Source organism: Dreissena polymorpha, chromosome 5, assembly GCF_020536995.1.
Source record: "Dreissena polymorpha isolate Duluth1 chromosome 5, UMN_Dpol_1.0, whole genome shotgun sequence".
Lineage (NCBI taxonomy): Eukaryota > Metazoa > Mollusca > Bivalvia > Myida > Dreissenidae > Dreissena > Dreissena polymorpha.
The window spans coordinates 126,104,991-126,125,608 of record NC_068359.1 but is presented as its reverse complement, the minus strand read 5'-3'; the positions used below and the strand labels follow the sequence as shown (position 1 = coordinate 126,125,608).

The 20,618-nt window shown below is 35.8% G+C and overlaps 1 protein-coding gene across 1 annotated transcript in view; it reads right to left on the bottom strand.

Annotated features, from left to right (window-relative positions):
- LOC127881879 (myosin-11-like) overlaps positions 1 to 12,489 on the bottom strand; it is a 241,744-nt gene extending 229,255 nt beyond the window's left edge. The window contains exons 1-3 of the mRNA XM_052430059.1: positions 12,437 to 12,489; positions 10,297 to 10,393; positions 599 to 658 (exon numbers count right to left, since the gene is read on the bottom strand). The gene's annotated coding sequence lies outside the window, so the exon portion shown is untranslated. The remainder of the gene's footprint in view (positions 1 to 598; positions 659 to 10,296; positions 10,394 to 12,436) is intronic.
- Between the last annotated feature and the right edge of the window lie 8,129 nt (positions 12,490 to 20,618).

Genomic DNA, 20,618 nt, shown 5'->3' with positions numbered 1-20,618 from the left:
CCAGCCTAATATTTTCCATGGATTTCCATGGAAAACCCTGGACAAAGTACACCCGGGTACTTGAATTAGAGAGCGGACAACATGGTGAGGTTTAAAATGCACTAAGATACCCCGTGCCCTAGTTTTTGACCCGGCATGACCCATATTCTATCTTGACCTAGACATCATCTAGATACAACTTCTGACCAAGTTTGGTGAAGATTGGATGAAAACCACTTGAATTAGAGAGCGGACAACATTGTGATGTTTAAAATGCCCTAAGTGACCCCGTGACCTTATTTTTGACCCGGCATGACCCATATTCATACTTGCCCTAGACATTATCAAGATACAACTTCTGACCAATTTTGGTGAAGATTGGATAAAAACTACTTGAATTAGAGAGCGGACAACATGGTGAGGTTTAAAACACACTAAGTGACCCCGTGACCTAGTTTTTGACCCGGCATGGCCCATGTTCGAACTTGACCTACACATCATCTAGTTAAAACTCTGACCAACTCCTCATGATCCTGCTAAGCTCAGGAGTAAAATATTATTTGTTGACATATAGTTTATTTAAAATTACGAACATGGTTAAAGGTTCAATTAAATATACTTGTCCACTGGTGCACCTCTATCCTTTTGCCCAGTGGCCCCAGGATCTTACGCAAATCTTCTGAAATGAGATCACGAGTTATATTTATATAAATGTCATTTAAGTTGTTACATACATGCAATTGGCAGTTGAGGGTTAGATAATATAAATCATATAAGCAGTTTAGGGCTACAGTATATGAACAAGAAAATGATTCCGCCATGAAACCAGGCTTTCAGCGTTTCAGTTATTAAATTAAATAATTGCGTTATCTCAAGTGCGGTCTGTATGCAAGCTCCCTACACATACAATCTCAGCACAATTCATCCATATAAACTAAAGATATTGAGTGGTCCCAAAGTTAATCACAAGCTAGGTATAATAATCTACCAACATACATTTTACCAACATAATTTGGCTAAGGTGCACAGGGGCACAGTATATAAATATAAGAGGTAGTTTTGGTAGTTCAGGGGTACTGTACATTAATATTGTAGACAGTTTGAGGGAACAGTATATAAATATCATATGCAGTTGAGGGGTACATAATACAACAAGGGCTGTTTGTAAAACACGCATGCCCCCCAAATTGGCTCTCAGTTGTAGTGGCAGCCTTTGTGTGAATACATTAGAGTATGATTGGCAATTAATTCCTGGTCCCACGCTTAAGCGTTCTTGAGTTATCATTCGGAAACCATTTTACTGTTTCAAGTCACGGTGACCTTGAACTTTGACCTAGTGACCTAAAAGTGAATAGTGGTCATCTGCCGTGCATGACCAATGTCCCTATGGACTTTTCTGATCCCAGGCTTATGCGTTCTTGAGGTATCATCCGGAAACCATTTTACTGCTTCGAGTCAATGTGACTTTGAACTTTGACCTACCAGTCATGATTAATGTACCTATGAACTTTCCTGATCCCAGGCCTAAGCATTCTTGAGGTATCATCCGGAAACCATTTGGTGGACGGACCGAACGACGGACTGACCGACATGTGCAAAACCATATGCCCCCTCTTCTTCGAAGGGGGCATAAATATTATAGGCTGTTGAGGAGTAAAATTAATAAATATCATATGCCACTGTCATTTTTATGTCTTGAAATAACTCCCCCTTGCCCACAACGCATTTGCCGCTCGACAAAGGGCAATCAAAAGGAGTAAAGACACAGACAAAAGTAAAGCATGACATGAAAAAGGAAAATAATCAGACAATTGTGCAAGGAAAAGTTATGGCATTGTGTACACAGGGCCCTCAATCTGTCAAATCCACGGCCGAAATTTGGCCGCATTCCCCCCTGAAAAGTATATTTTTTCCCCTTTTGGGGGGGAAAATTCCCCCTAAAAAAAAATAAAAAAATATTTTTTTATTTTTTATAGATAGATGTGTCTCATGATTATTATATCTCAATTCTATTTTAATTTAATTTTGTCAAACATACTAAATTATGAACAAGAGGGCCAAGATGGCCCTAGTTCGCTCACTTGAGAGGAGTCGGTTCATTCAATCTTTACCAAATGTCAAACTTGACCTAGATATTGTCCAGATAAACATCCTGGTCAAGTTTCATCATTATTTCATGTGCGAGTCATGATCAATGTACCTATGAAGTTTCATGATCCTAGGCGTAAGCATTTATGAGTTATCATCCGGAAACCATTTTAATGTTTCAAGTCACTGTGACCTTGACCTTTGACCTAGTGACCTGAAATTCAATAGGGGTCATCTGCCAGTTATGATCAATGTACCTATAAAATTTCATGATCCTAGGCGTAAGTATTGTTGAGTTATCATCCGGGAACAATTTTACAATTTGAAGTAAGTGACCTTGACCTTTGACCTAGTGACCTGAAAATCAATAGGGGTCATCTGCGAGTCATGATCAATATACCTATGACATTTTATGAACCTAGGCATAAGTGTTCTTGAGTTATCATCCAGAAACCATTTTACTATTTCAGGCCACCGTGACCTTGACCTTTGACCTAGTGACCTGAAAATCAATAGGGGTCATCCACGAGTCATGATCAATGTACCTATGAAGTTTCATGATCCTAGGCATAAGCGTTCTTGAGTTATCATCTGGAAACCATTTTACTATTTCGGGTCACCATGACCTTAACCTTTGACCTAGTAACCTGAAAATCTATAGGGGTCATCTACGAGTCATGATCAATGTACCTATGAAGTTTCATGATCCTAAGCCTAAGCCTTCTTGAGTTATCATCCGGAAACCATTTTACTATTTCGGGTCATCGTGACCTTGACCTTTGACCTAGTGACCTGAAAATCAATAGGGGTCATCTACGAGTTATGATCAATGTACCTATGAAGTTTCATGATCCTAAGCCTAAGCGTCTTTGAGTTATCATCCAGACACCATTTTACTATTTCCGGTCATTGTGACCTTGATTTTTTACCTAGTGACCTGAAAATCAAGTTTATTTTAGGGGTTATCTGCAAGTCATGATCAATATATCTATGAAGTTTCATGATCCTAGGCATAAGTGTTCTTGAGTTATCATCCGGAAACCATTTAACTGCTTTGGGTCACTGTGACCTTGACCTTTGACCTAGTGACCTGAAAATCAATAGGGGTCATCTGCGAGTCATGATCAATGTATCTATAAAGTTTCAGGATCCTAGGCCTAAGCGTACTTGAGTTATCATCCAGAAACCATTTTACTATTTCGGGTCATCGTGACCTTGATTTTTGACCTAGTAACCTGAAAATCCATAGGGGTTATCTGCGAGACATGATCAATGTATCTATGAAGTTTCATGATTCTAGGCATAAGCGTTCTTGAGTTATCATCCGGAAACCATTTAACTGCTTTGGGTCACCGTGACCTTGACCTTTGACCTAGTGACCTTAAAATCAATAGGGGTCATCTGCAAGTCATGATCAATGTATCTATAAAGTTTCATGATCCTAGGCATAAGTGTTCTTGAGTTATCATCCGGAAACCATTTTACTATTTCAGGTCATCGTGACCTTGACATTTGACCTAGTGACCTGAAAATCAATAGGGGTCATCTGCGAGTCATGATCAATGAACCTATGAAGTTTCATGATCCTTGGCATAAGCGCTCTTGAGTTATCATCCGGAAACCATCTGGTGGACTGACGGACCGACATGAGCAAAACAATATACCCCCTCTTCTTCGAAAGGGGGGGGGGGCATAATGAGAAAACTGCCCCCCTCCCAGCAGCCATGTTATTCAACTGACCGGAACCATTTTTTAACTCAACTCTCGTATCAAGGAAACAAATGTTCTGAGCAAATTTCATGAAAATTGGGCCAAAAATGTGACTTCTACTGTGTTCACATGTTTTCACTGTATACATATAGAGAATAATGCCCCGCCCACTGGCTGCCATGTTTTTTTCACCGATCCTGACCATTTTCAAACTCGTCTGACATATCAATAAAAGCAATGTTTTGACCAACTTTCATGATGATTGGGCAAAAATTGTGACTTCTAGAGTGTTTACAAGGTTTCTCTATAGCCAAATAGGGAAAACTGCCACTATATGCATATAGAGAAAAATGCCCTGCCCACTGGCGGCCATGTTTTTTCACCTATCTTGACCATTTTTGAACTCGTCCGAGACATCAATTGAACCAATATTTTGACCAACTTTCATGATGATTGGGCAAAAATTGTGACTTCTAGAGTGTTTACAAGGTTTCTCTACAGCCAAATAAGGAAAACTGCCCCACCCACTGGTGGCCATGTTTTTCAATGGAACCACTTTTGAACTCAACCAAGATATCATTAAGACAAACATTTTGACAAAGTAACATAAAGATTGGGCATGAAATGTGACTTCTACAGTGTTTACAAGGTTTTTCTTTTTTTGACCTAGTGACCTAGTTTTTGACCTTGCACAACCCAGTTTCAAACTCGGCCGAGATTTCATTGGGACAAAGCTTCTGACCAAGTTTCATGAAGACGGGACAAGAAATGTGGCCTCTATAGTGTTTGCGAGCAAATGTTAACGGACGGACATACGACAGACAAAGACCGGTCACAAAAGCTCACCTGAGCAATCAGGTGAGCTAAAAAGAATTCAGTACAATCCTGAGCAATCAGGTGAGCTAAAAAGAATTCAGTACAATCCTCCTAATAAACAGTAGATCCCTGTCCTAGTTTAACTTCAGTTATTTCCTACAGTGTCCCTTTTGAACAAATTATTACAAAAATACACACTACTAGAGATTCAATCATTTTTTACGAAGATGCACATAAAAATACACTTGTACAGAAAGATGTTTTTTGCAAATAAGAAGATACACTTATATGCTCAAAAAATTCACTTCATTAAAAAACACGCTTTTTGCATAAAAAGACTTTGTCTAAACACTATTAAAAAACTTTGTTTGCAAAAAATGCACTTGTACAGAAAGCGTATTTTTGGGCAAATAAGAAGAAACACGCTTTCGCGCACTTACTCATGAAAAAAATGCAGAATACTCTTTTCGTTAAAAATGCAGAAAAAAATACACTTTTTGAAGCGTATTTTGGTAAAAAGCGTATTTTATATTGGGAAGGGAAATATAAGAAACAACCACCACCAACATCATTATCAGAAAATAACTTGGTCTTGCACTTCTCACAGGCAATAACTATCAGCTGATAAAGCCAATTATAAGACACAACCACAACAACCAACACCACTTTTTAAGACAATTGCTTGGTCTTGCATTTCTCACAGGCAATTTGTATCAGCTGGTCAAGCCAAATATAAGACACAACCACCAACATCAATATGTCAGACAAATAATTGGTCTTGCACTTCTCACAGGCAATTCCTATCAGCTGGTCCAGCCAGTAACTTAGTCATAATCGTGTGAATAACGCAATAAAACCTTAAAACACTGAAATCGCTTCTTTCAAAAAATACTTCGGTATAATCTACCAGTGTAATATGGGGAGAGATTTCGCCAGCTGCGGATTTTTCGGACCGCTTATGACCAGGGATCATATTTTCCCGCAATATCAATCGGTCTGGATATAAATGGGGAAAAAGTATCCGAAAATTTATGTCCGAAATCATGACAAATTACGTCAAAATATAAACCATTGATTCTGCCATTCATGAAGGTGGTATAATAAACGTACAAGTAAAATTCCCTTAAGCATTTTTTTTAATCAGAACATTCGAGTTTTCTCAACTGGTTTTATCATTTGCTATTTCATTGATGTTTCGTGTGCTGTTTTATCAGACTTTTTTTTCATTGTTGTCAATTTTATTAATCCGTGTAAGTCTATACCGATGTTTTAAATCGTTGTCGACTCGATAATAGCTTACAAACATGCACTGAACCAAACAAATGTCTGTGCATAGGTTTGCTACTGACAATAATAAACCAAATAATTAAGAAAATATTTGTGTACGTTATAGTTTGTTGTCAAATAACACACGGCCAATAGTTTTGATGCGTAGGGATTAAATCATGAGAGCGAAGCATTTGAAACCACGCATCTAATTTTCCGCTCGTGAGTTATTCAACAACAAACTATAAAATTCACGAATTATATCGATTCCAACACGGTTTTACTAAAGATTTATACAATTTATATTATTTTTCTTGTGTACTATTTTATGTGAAGTTCCGCCCATAAAAATAACTTTCGGCTGTTCTGTCGATCAGATCCGCGACTTTCATTCATAATTATATTACCGGATTATTACGCTGGTGGAAAATGTATCGGCATGTTTTGTTTAGTTACAGTGCGTGCTTTCAGACGCGTCTTTTCGGATGCGACTTTAATCCGCTGTTCACAAGTTTTTTATTCTTGGTCTGACGTGCAATAAACCGGTCATGACCGGTTAAGAGACTGCAGCGAATGATTTATCCACGGACTCTAGATGAGGTCAATATACGCTCCGTGGTTTATCACACCTAATCGAGATAAGAATGTCATTAGGGTGTGTTAGCATGTACACTGTGTAATCGATTTCATGACATGGGAATTTTAGCAAACAAAATCGGACCGACTGTTTGGGATTTTCAATCGGTCTTTCATGACCCCAATCGGTCTAGGACCGACAAAACCGAAAAAAATATGATCCCTGCTTATGACATATGGTATAATGCCTGCAGAATCGGTCATACCCCCTACCCCATTTTTTAAAAAGAATTTTACGCCAATCGCCCGGACAACCCGATCCGCAAAAATCTGCGGATCAGTGGAAAAATTCCACTCATGTTAGTATTGCACTTCTCACTGGCAATAAGAATTAGCTGATTAGGCCAAACATTATATAAGACACAACCACCATCAATTTTATTTTTTAGTACAAATGATTGTTTTTGCAGTTCTCACCGGCAATAAGTTTTAGCTGGTTAAGCCAAATATCAGTCACAACCACCACCAATATCATTTTTTCAGAGTGAGACAATTACTTGGTATTGCACTTCTCGGGGCAATTATTATCAGCGGGTTATGCCAGTCAGTAAGTTGTTTTTGCAAATATAAAAGGCAAAAATTTTTTGGCAAGCCATGAGAAATATAAAACATCACTAACAAATTACCAACATGATTATTTCAGTCAATAAGTGTAATTTATTATTATAAATGTATAACTATCCATAAACAGTTCAGGACATCATCACAATTATCATGTGGATCTATATTTTGGAAAAAAAAAAAATGGGAAAAAGCTATGAATAGCCATTAAAAATATTAAATATTTCCTACACCAGCACAATCATTTTGGTGAATCACTTGACGAATGGAGAAATAACTGTAAATGTGTAACACAATGAACCAAGATTCACTTTCTTGGTTCCCATATCTTAAGTAATTTAGGCAGGATTTTTTTTTATTAATTCACCATGATAACAAATAATTATATTTAAATCTTAACACTTACAGATACTTAATACCTTAAGATTTAACTATATTCTCTGTATATAAGTGTTTACAGAATTTGTTACATCTTCATGTTTTAAGTGTACTTGTGGTAACACTTCAGTATAAACATACTCATAAAAAATTTGGTCCGTTTTAAGCACAATTTTTTTAATCAGTGACAGTTTTAAACTGTGAGCCCGTTTTTTTCTCTGGGCCATTTTCATTTTAACCAATTATAACTTTAACCAATAATGTCTGGAAGTAACAACAGTCTGAACAGTAGTCGTTTCCACTCTTTATGTAAAAAGTCATTTTGTACTTTTAATATTAACAAAACTACTAAAAATTCAAATAAATTAATTACTAATTGTATTGGACATCGATCTTTAGGTTTCCACGTCAGCGGCTTTGTATGTATTATGGGGGGTAATCAGAGAAATGCAAGACTATTCACGGTCTTGCAAATCTCATGCTACACCGGTATTCTTCAATATCAATTGATTGTTGGTGTTAAATGTATATGTCCAAAAATGATGGAGAACATAATGAAATCTACTAAAAATCCATCTTGAAATGAAATTTCTCAATAAATTTTTTTACTTTTTCAAAAAATTATTAGATATTTTGAGGGTATCATCGTGTAGGGTATTTTCGATATACTGGTATTTGTGATGATCGCACGTTTGCTGGTGTAAACACGTGTGTTGCGCATGCTTGGCGCAAGTCACATATTATTTCATTTGCATACACTCAGTTCATTCAACAGATGACCTAATTAAAGTGATACATGCATTGGCAATAGGAACAATAAATAAACAGACTCATATTGGTACAAAATAGTTTTCATCCATTTAATTTAACCATCAAATATTCCTAATCATCATTTAAAGCCACACACCTTATTTGGCATAGTTAATGTAAGTATAAATAAGAAACATATGTTATCTATGCCAATTAGAATATATCTGGTGGTTACAATGTTGAAATCCGTCTTTTTTGCACTTTAAAATAATTACGTTTGTCGAAATGGATGTATACGTCTAGAAATCCTACTTCACGCTTTAAAAGCGGTACCGTTTGAAAAATAATAAATTACTTGCTAACTAGGCTATAGATTTAATTTTATCTATGCCAATTAAAATATATCTGGTAGTTACAAGGTAGAAATCCGTCTTTTTTGCGCTTTAAAACTTAAAAACAATCACGTTTATCGAAATGAATGGACGTACACTTCTAGGAATCCTTTTGGTTTAAAAAGCGGTACCGTTTGTAAAATAATAAATATCTTGCTAATTAGAATATAGATTTAATGACAATTTTGCAAACTTTCAAATTTCATCTATATGTTTTGATTAACATGTATTTCATTTCAAAGTCAGAGGCAAGGTGTGGCTTTAACATTTAAATATTTTTTTATTTAATCCAAATGTTGTCATTTCGTCTGTTTTATACACAGAACATACCAGAAAAGTCAGGCTTGCTTTTTTGTATAAATATACAGTACAGTCAATCTTGTATTTAGAGACCACTAAAGGGAGTAACCAAAAGTGGTCTCTTAATAAAATGGTCTTTAAATTAAAAAAAGGCCATTTGGGATGAATGCGGACCTTTGATTTTAAATCCAGATATCGGATTATCTCCTTTTGACACAGCGATTTCTGCTTTTGTAATCAAATGAATCTAAATATAAATTAAATGAATAAAACAATTTTTTACTTAAAATAAGTTGTATTTGTTCTCTCTAATTCTAAATACAACGTAAACGGTTTGCATGGAGAATGGGTTTTTCCAACGTCACTCCAAACTCATTCGCGATTAAATGTATGTGCACTTTTACTCTTCGACACTTCCAATACCCGAATTTTCTCATTTAACGTTAATACGTCCCGTTTTGACATTTTAATTTCTGCATGTAAGCTTCTATATATTTGACTTGATTATGGTACATAGGGAAATAAATAAAACACCTTGATTTAAAAATAAATAAACACGCCTGATTGGAAAATTTGCTAACACAAACTAATTAGCATAATAACAACTACATTTTTCAATGAACAGATTTCGCTACATGTTACCGATTAATAGTTTATTTTTTACACCTCTCGAGAACACTGTGAAAATATTTGCAGCGTTGGCTCATTGTTTCTGCAATTAAATCTGCGATCAAATTTGTCACTTAACATCCCAGATAGTAAACTCTTTAACCCGTAGACTGTTGGCAATACCTCACTGTATTATTCAACACCAAAAATTGATGCGCAGTCAGCATTAACACCGGTCAGAACCGGTCATCGAGACAAAGGAAATGGCTGGTGTGAAATTAAAACAAAGATGAGATCGTTCATGTTATCGCGGGTTAGATAAACAATCAACACTGATTTGTTCTTGAACGGTCAACAGATTTACCACTTTTACCTTAAAGCGGTCGCTTAATTCTAGACTCGGGCATCAAAATACACTAAAATCGGCGGTCGCTGGTCGCGTAAGACAAAAGTCGCTTAATACAATATGAAAATATAGTTGAAACGCTCGGGCGGGATTTAAAGTGGTCGCATAAGACAAAAGTCGCTTAACTCAAGTGGTAGCAAGCACAAGATTGACTGTAAACATTGAAACACGTCAACAAAAACATGAATCGACTTAACAATGATAGGCTTTTTGTATTCAATTCATAGAAAACTATAAATCTTAACATAAATAAAAGTATTTTGCAAAAAAACGTTTAACCTATCCGTTACTCACTAAAATCCGCTATACACCAATCGACTGTATGCATGGTGTTTAGCGCGAATGCTTATTCTTTTAGTCTTTAGTATCGCTAATGCAAATTTACACTACAGACATAAAACTAACCTTTACCCGCATATTAGGAAGCACCTATTATCATCTATGAAAGGATTTTTATCAGGCACATAACAGTTCTTACAACTATAACTTGTTGCAGCCTCGGCTTGTAAAATGGGTTATGGAGGTTTCGGTAAATGACAAGTTCGGTAAATTGATTTATATAGTAAAAGCCGTGGAGGTTTCGGTAAATTGATTTTATAGAGGAGGTATACCTATAACGAGGTGTTAATGACACATATTATCGGCTTACAATAACATTAGGGGCATTTATTTGCAAACTGTGGATTAATTGTGATGTACATTAATTGAGTTGTTTGGCACTAATTAAATTATCTGTTTAAATGTACGGACTTGATTTTATCAAATTAGAGATGTTTGCAAAGTGTTATTATTAATTATCCAGGCTTGCAACCTATTAATATTCTAATCGATGGAGGTAAAAAAAAAAAAAAAAAAAAAAATATTAAAAGTTTATCTTTAGGTCATGATCGTTTTGTATTTTATATATGTTTTTAAACAATAATTAGTTGATAAAAACGCACGAACAACGACTTGGAAGGTAACTATAATACAATTAGCATTATTAATTTATAAGTAAGAAACAATTCACAGTTTCACATTGGATATTATTCGTATATTAATATTATACTTTCATAGTATACAAAATCGGTAGTAAGCATTTGTTTCATACGACTGTTATTAAAAACTGATAAAAAATGACATAATCATGTTATTAAGTACAAACATATGTTTTTATTATAATTACAGGATGGCATAGACGCATCAACGCACGAGCGTGTTCAGCCAACCTTGGTCTTTACAAGTTGGCCAACCTTCTCAGAGAGGAATCTGAGACAGTTGATCTACATATACGGCTGGTGAGCCAGCACCTTCTCACGAAGATCAGACGGAAGAAGTATGTTACGATACACGGCAGACTACATCAAGCATGGGATGACTACGAAGAGGAGAAGCTGACAACCACTGAACTTCTGAGGATCATCAGCCACATCAATGCCCTGGGACCATCCACAGCGGTCCACCACATGCTCGACGACGACGAGTCTTGAACGATGAACGACTGATATGGTTGAAATGTAACATTAAATTGAACAGTATCGTACATGTATCTCATTTGTATTAGAAATGTAATTAAATTAAATCAGCATGCGGAAAATCTGAATGATAATAATGTGTCGTATTAATATTGTAGTGTGTCAAAAATGTATGTTATTAATATGTGATTACTCCCTCATTTTTTTAAATGACATGAAATATTTCAATATATATATTGTATCCATGTTTTACTTGTTGCTTATTTATAATATATGGCAAATAAAACGGATTACAAAGTAAATCAGTTATTATTTTTTTATTGAACCGATTTGTTTAGGCAAAAAATGATATCAGTTATTTTGGCCGTAAAACCCATTGTTCCAGTACAGTAGCCTGGTGCCTGTGTATTAAGTTGATAAGATAATGATCATCACAGCAGCTTGCTATTACACAGTGTATTCATTCTGCTGGCGTTGTGTTAGATGTCATTTTTATCAGTTTTCAATTATGTGTATCTCTTCGCTTAACTCATTTATTACTTTTTATTAATTACGTACACGTATTAAATTTTATATATTGTTTTTTCTTGTGTTTTTCTCAACCAGAAAGAAATAATAAAACATATAAATAAATATAAAATTCAACATGAAATCATTTTTATTCAATCATATTTTACAAGAAACTTTTAAAAATAGCATTAAACTTAATTGAAGAGCTTACATTGATTCCGCCATAAATCATTACTTCTTATTACTATTATGTTACTATTATGTTATTTAAATAAAAGCACCAATTAAAAAAAAACAGTATTGCGTTATTTAAATCGTAAAATTAACCAAAAATTTCCTAACAGAATTCGTTTTTCAGAGGTAGCTCATTCATTTCCCTTAATTCTTTACCTTAGGCATAGCATTAATTACTCAACTCAAAATTAATCCACAGTTTGCAAATAAATGCCCCTAATGTTATTGTAAGCCGCTAATAGGTGTCATTAACACCTCGTTGTAGGTATACCTCTTCTATAAAATCAATTTACCGAAACCTCCACGGCTTTTACTATATAAATCAATTTACCGAACTTGTCATTTACCGAATTCTCCAGCACCCTGTAAAATTAATGTCGACAGTAAACGCGGTAATAAGTGGCCAAGTTATGAAAAAGGGCAGCAACTTTTGTGTACTTATGGTTAAACAACACTAATACTATTGAGGCATTGCACATTTCATGCAGGGTTACAACATACTTTACAAGATAAGTATTGATGAAAAGCATCAAAGGGCGTCGGGATTTTCAGTGTAAAAGGCACTCAATGAAGTGACATGGAATGATTTTTTTCTTCTGTAAATATTAATATATTGGTCGATTATTTTAAACAAAATAGAAAAAGATACTGGTAGATCTATATATCTATGATTTTGTGTTATAACCCCCAAATATTTCATAGTTCATTTTATTTACATTGGTTTCCTGTTTTACTGGCATCCGTGTGCAGTTTTCATTAATTGAACAGATCTGTGTAGGTTTTAAAAAATCTGCTTCATCTTGTAAGCGTAATTTCATATTTTTCTCAACTTCAAGGGGAGATGATTCTGAACTTATTCTTACGTTGCTCATTTACGATAGGGGTTGAGTACTCATTGATATGAAAACACTGTTAAAGTTTTAATGTGTTTACGAACCCCCCCCCCCCCCCACCCTCTCACACATATATTGCATGGGCATAATAAAAACAAAAAATGGTTACAATTAAACAGTATATTTATTTAAACTTAAATGTCTATATCAAAACAAACAGTTAACATAGGACACAAATAAAATAATTTGATTCTACTAGGGCTCGAACCTTGGGCCTCTCACAATTGAAGCGAGCGTGTAACCACAACACTACGGAACCGCTTGAATGATCACCTTCTAACTAAGATATTAATAAGCTATTAATAGTCGGTTTAAATGTAAACCCGGAAGTTTAAACGCTGGATAGTGAGCGGGGTTAAAGGTCCATACCAACTGGCAAGATACGGGTCAGGCCTGCGGCCTTCTATATGTGGTTCTTAAAAAAAACCTGTAGGAGGACTTGATAGTAATGAGACTGGGGTGCTGTGATGGTGCTCCTCATTGATAAGCGGCTGCTTCTTTTATCAAGACTTGTTATTACAATTAATAATGTTCGAATATATGCTTTAAACTTAAAGCGAGATTAAACTATTTTTATATGTGTTAAATTGTAATATATTGATAAAATATGTTACAATAACACAAAATAGGCAAGACATATTATACATTAAAGACGAATTTCATAAAATGCAGCAAAGACAAATTAGCGTCCCGAGCCGATGGTGACGAACATATTTTCCTAATAACCGAAGCATTCGTCTTTTTATTAGGACCAGAGTTATTGTTCGTTTGTTCGTGTGTTGTTTGAATATATATCGTTGCAGGAATTTAAAATGAACCGTTAAACTTAGTTTAGATTCACATCGTACATGCATGATATACATGCTGGCATATTCGACTGTACAGCCGTTTTCGATTTCAGAATTAAATATCTCGCTTATTTCGCATTTTTCGACACATGTTCTTCTGAACTTTTATTTATATTATACAGTAGTTTTCAGACTATACTTACGAGGTCAATATAAAAAACGGGGTCTGTATACAACCCCGCGTTATGGGCACCTTTAATTACTATGAGGGAGGTGTATGGGAGGTAATGCAACAAATTTCACAATGAGGTCTTAAATCGAAAACCACAATCACGTCTGAAATTGAAATTTTATATACCTCGCAATTAATGTCGCTATATATTTCCTTGTATAAGACGTTAAATAAATGATGTATTTATACATAATTATATATAAGTTACCACTATATACCTTAATTCGTGTATATATCGGATAAAAAAGGGTATGGAGATACATGTGTTTAAAGTGGGAACCCCATGACCTATTTCTAAATCAGAGACCCCGGAACTAGCCAAATGTGTGAATATATATATATATATATATATATATATATATATATATATATATATATATATATATATATATATATATATATATATATATATATATATATATATATATATATATATATATATATATATATATATTTATTTTTATTTTATTTTTATATTTAACCTATTATTAAAAAGTTTATGATAACGACAAAAACAGTGTCGGTCTGCTTAGTAAATCAAAACTTATATGTACAACACTTTCAGTGATCATTAAAAAATAATAGTATTAACAATGCCGTCTAACCAAAGATATATTAGTAAATTTATTTATGTATTGTTGCATGTAACTACCGACACATGTCAAATTGCAAACACTAACAAGTAGGATGTGAAGCAAATTTACTGCTGAACATGATTGACTATTTGACAGCAATTTAATTCTTCCAATACAAACATTATTGGGTGGATACTTGCACGCACGCTATATGATATTGATTTTAAACGTATTTCCCAGGAGTCATGTTCCATTACAACCACTATACTAGCTCTATACTGCTCTGGTATGTGTTCCATTACAACCACTATACTAGCTCTATACTGCTCTGTTATGTGTTCCATTACAACCACTATACCAGCTCTATACTGCTCTGGTATGTGTTCCATTACAACCACTATACTAGCTCTATACTGCTCTGGTATGTGTTCCATTACAACCACTATACTAGCTCTATACTGCTCTGGTATGTGTTCCATTACAACCACTATACTAGCTCTATACTGCTCTATGCTAGGTCTATACTAGCTCTCTACTAGCTCTATACTAGCTCTATACTAGCTCTATGCTGCTCTGGTATGTGTTTCGTTGTTCTAAGTCTCTCCGCGTTTGCTTGCCTCACTCTGAGAGAACTTTCATCTTTAGTTATTTAGATGTCAAATATGAAGGTATCATATACTATTATACAGACAATACCTAACATTGTTAATATAATAATTTGGAACCCGAACCCGTGATTACTGTATTACTGTGTTATGGTGACCACGCCGACCAAGCCGGAAACCGCGCATCCCGGGAAATAATAATGATGATGAATGACATGTATTGTTATTTTATTATGGAGCGGCTATCGAGAGTAGGAATATAAATTGTATTTTATTAACCCATTTATGCCTAGCGTCTTAAAAAGGCCTTGGCAAACAGCGTAAACCCAGATGAGACGTCGCATGATGCGGCGTCTCATCTGGGTCTGCGCTGTTTGCTTAGACATAAATGGGTTATATTTACCGGTATATAACATGTTTATGCGGCAGAATGCGTCTTTATGTTGATGTTTATTTTACGCCTATATTTGCTGCTTGGCGGAATTTCGTTTGCAGTTATAGGTGACGGAGTGTTTATGGCGCTATATATCTTATAAGCTACGTTTATTGCAAATGAATAATCGTTGCACTTGTGCTCTCTTCAATTGGATTGCGATCAAAGTCGGTAGACGTCGTTTCGCCGAGTCCGCATCAGTCGGTTGTTAAAGGAATGGCGGACATGGGGAATATATATTCTGCTAAGATTGCTTTCTTTGGTGACAGCTAAACGGTCCGGTGACCGAAGTGGGGTTGGATTTCTGATGTAAGCGTTTTTTGTCACGCTATGTTATTGCGTTATCAGAAACATAATATTAAATTCCTTTATATGCATATTGTTACATTGTAGAAATAAATAAATAATATTAAGTTACCCGATGTCTCAGCCGCGAAAATTTCTACTCACCGCTGTCTCAACCGCATACAGGCCCCGCCTGTTTTACGGAGATTCTAACAGGCTAGACTGTTTTCTCAGGGTGTTTCCTTTTTACTGAAATACTTACAAACAATTATTAACGATTCCAGTTTCGCTGGACAAAATTCGTTATGCTCCTTAGCCCGCGCCACAGAGAATGAACCTGGTGCAAGGCGCAAAGACGGTCCCCTGAGTAGGTTCTTTCCCTGCGGCGCGAGTTATATAACGACCACTGCGTATGCTTTTGTCATTCCAATTTCATTGTTTTTTTTAAAAAAAACATCGCATACAATGTATTTCATTTACGTGTGTGTTTGAAGTAGAAATAAATACTATAATATAATTATATAAATATAACATATATAATAACAGGAATAATACATTCCTGTGTTTTAACTGTAGAAATTGTGATCTCCCCCATCTGTGTTTACACGGGCTTTGGACCGTTCCGTGCGAACAAAACGTTCGATAGTTCACAGGAAGCCACATTCAGGAGTGACGCCTCGCCTGCTCCCCACCCTCAAACCGAAATGCTGCTTTCGGTCTGGGGTGTCTTCCCTTCTTTGTTTGACCGCCCTGTCTTTCCCGGTCGACCGCTCCCCGGACAGCTACCTACCAATCGTCTGATTTCGGTCGATACCTACTAATGTGGGGCACGGAACCACTACCGTCGATAAACTTAAAGTCTAAGGATCCTCTCCCGGACACCAGCTTCACGGAAACCTACCTAACTACTTACTCGTTGGGGTCTCTCCTCCATCTGTGTTTTCCCGGGCTTTGGACCTGTCCCTGCGAGCAAAGTGGCAGTTCGCAGGAAGCCACATTAAGGAGAGACCCCATTCTCTCTCTACCATCAAACCGTAATGCTGCGTTTGGATTGATGGCGACTTCACCGCCGCCGCCGCTGCTGGACTTACACAGCTGACTTACCTCCTGTGTCAAGATCGAAGACATCGAGATGCATCTGCTGCACCTCTGCACGACGTATTGCCTTCTTTATCTGTTTTAGTTGCCTGCGTTCCGGCAGGCAAATGCAAACCGCGACGAGTATAATAACGAGTAACACCGCAGAGGCACAGAACAAAATCATGAACGTACCGGTATTCATTTTCTCACTTTGCACGCACAACACACTGTGAAGTAGTTGTTCGGACAATGTTTGTCTTTCGACTGCCGAGTCACTGTTGGGTCCGAGTATATATTCACAGGCTGAGCCGATGTCTACTCGATCTCAATAAGTGTCAAATGCTTATTTGCAATTAGCGAACGATCGTCATTCAGTGAACGGACGTGCTAATTAGCGACAATCAATGCCAAAGCGATCTTAATCCGTGTAACCGGCTGATCAGACCGGGATATCAATTATTATTATTATTATTATTATTATTATTATTATTATTATTATTATTATTATTATTATTATTATTATTATTATTATTATTATTTATTATTAGAGTATTAAAAGTTTTATGCGTATTATGAGTATTATGAGTATATAAGTAGTATAAGTATTTGTTTATTGTTATTAATATTATAATCCTCCTTCTCATCGTATTAATATTACTGAATAAACAGGACATTTATTAAAACTTATACATAAGTACATCGTCTTTAATAGATATTATTATAAATAAAGTAATGTAAAGTGTCAGTATAATATTGTAAGTAACCAAACTAATATTACGGTGTATATATGTAAGTAGATTACTGAAATTTCATAACAATATTCAATGAAATTTCCAAAAAATAAGAACATAGAACAATAACGATTTCGAACAGGAGAAACATAGTAACTTTAAAGGCAGTAAAGACAAACTATTACGTTTAATTTACTTTGTTTTTTTTAATAATAATAATAATTCAAATACCATCAGTGAGTGCAAAGTGATACATATACTTCTTTTTAAAATAGTATTTCGTACATTTCTTAAAGCTTCCTTTACATTTTTACACACGTTTAATATTTCAAATTTACTTGTTGAGGTTAATAAACTATGGAACTTAACAAAAGATGGATTGTAAGAAAAACGTTTAATATATTTTTGCCGTACAAAACAGGAACACGAACAAGCACAAATAAAATCTTCACGGGAGATATTGTTGCCTGCATATCTTCCGGTCTGAATTCTCAATGGAGGGACAGAAGCCCTTAATTTCACAAGGTCTAAACATAGACTTTTGGGCAATAAATCTAAGTAGTTTTCATATTGCTTGAATGCATGTATTTAAATTGTATTGCCATTTATTTTATTTTCAGATTTAAAATATTTCCAAAATTCATTTTGCTTTTTACTTGTTAAACTTTCAATTTCGATCATTTTTTGTTTAAATGCATCCCTTTTATTTTTGTTAATTAACTGCGTATAATGACTTTTCTTTTCACACGACGTTTTTCTATTGAAATCAGACTTAATACAATTAAAACAACAACAACATTTATTAGCTTTCAAGCATAACAATTGCTTTTTTTGACAAATGCAAAATACACAAGTGCGATGACATGGATGGTAATAATTATGAAAATTAATAATGTTCCTCTAACATCGATAATGCCATTTTCTAATAAAAATACTGAGATAAAGAAAAATAGTATACTTTTTTATTTTGTGTTCTCATTAACATGTCGAACTTATTTAATGTTGAGTTTGAATATGTTTTTTGATATCTTTGTATATTGGGCATATTTATAAGAAATGGTATTCTTAAAACATCGTAAAGCGTCATGGTATTGGTTTCGAGCAATTATACACTCGCTGTCGGTAAAGTTTGCTAACAAACAGGGACCTATACAAACAAAAAACATAAATAATATATATATAAACATATAGTTTCTTATATTGCTATATTATTCAAATCAATATCAATAATAAAATATAGTATTAACTGAAAGTATATTCAGAGTTATTTTAAGTGATCACACTTGCAATTTATTTATTTTTAGTGTACAAATTAGATTCAAAGTTAACGGTAGCGGTTAACGGGGTGCAGTCAAATACAACTGGGAAAAAACAAACCCCACAAAACATTATCAGTGGCAAATCTGTCTCACATAGTGTCACCGCCTGATAAGACCGTGAGATTATTTGCTATCTTGCAATTGTCGAATTGTCGTCACTCAGCGAGCGGATGGACCAATTTGCGCCAATCAATGCCAGAGCGATCTCAAACAGTGTCACCGGCTGATCCGACCGGAAATATCAAAAACACATCGGGTCGGCTTGATTGCTTAATTGCAATTAGCTCGCTGTCGTCAAACAGCGAGCAGACGGACCACTTAACGTCAATCAGTGCGTTTCCGTGGCTCACCGGGTATAAATACATGGTCAAAATTCTCTATCGTCAGTCAAAAGATATAACTGTTCGGAAGTTCATTTTCGATCTCAGGATTTGTTTTTTTCACTCTCAGCGAATAGTTTGATACTTTTGTATATTATTATAAGTAGAAGCAGTATTTAATATTAATTATATTAAAAGTATAACTAGTATAACTAATAATAATATTATTATTACACGTAGGAGCTTTATTATAAGTATCATTATTATTATTATTATCATTATTAGAAGTATTTTTATAGTATTATAAGTATTTCTATCATTATTATTATTATTATAAGTAGACGTAGTAGTAGGAGTTGTTCTAAAAGTATTGTTATTATTATTATTAGTAGTAGTGCTAGTAGTATTAATATAAGCAAGATGGCTCAGACTTTTCTCGTGGCAAAGAAGACCGATGTCAACCGCTCCAAGTTTCGTTGCAACTGGTGCTTCCAATATTACGGGGCCAAACTCGAGCGGCACCAGAAACAAAACTGCACCAAGTGCCCCGTCGGGGCTGCACAAAGGAAGGATTTCGTGAAGAAAAATGTGGCAACGATCAAGGAGGACTATGCCGCATTTCCCCAGAATATGTGGGTCCCGGAAGGCTGGTTGAAAGAGGACAGGATGTACACCGCCCACGAGGTGTACGGCATCTTAGAGGCGTGGGGCCACGGCGTGATTCCCGCTAACGCGGGCGTGTGGACAACACCTACGATGATGCACAGGACTCGGCGCTTCCCGAAGACCGTGTTTTATAACCGTTGCCCGTCCGATGAAAGTGAGAATGAGGAACCGGTGCTGCTCAGCGTGTCGACACCTCGGCGTGCGTCGGCCACCGCTGTGTGTTCCGTCAGTCGGAACCCGGAGAGCGACTCTGAGGAGAAACAATCCTCCGCCTCCTCGTCTCCTTCTTCAAGGCGCATGGTGCTCAGGGCACGGCGCTTCCCGACGACTGTGATTAACCGTTGTCCGCCGAAATTGCCAGTGTTTCACGGCGATGAAAGTGAGGATGAAAAACTGGTGCTACCCAGCGTGTCGACACCTTTGCGCGCGTCGGCCACCGCTGTTTGTTCCGTCAATCGGAGCCCGGAGAGCGACTCTGAGGGGGAATATGCCTCCGCCTCATCGTCTCCTTCTTCAAAGCGCATGACACCGAAATGCCAGAAGCGCGTACTGTCGTCACCTGACAACGACAGCGAACACATTCCGCTTTCCGTGTCCAAAGG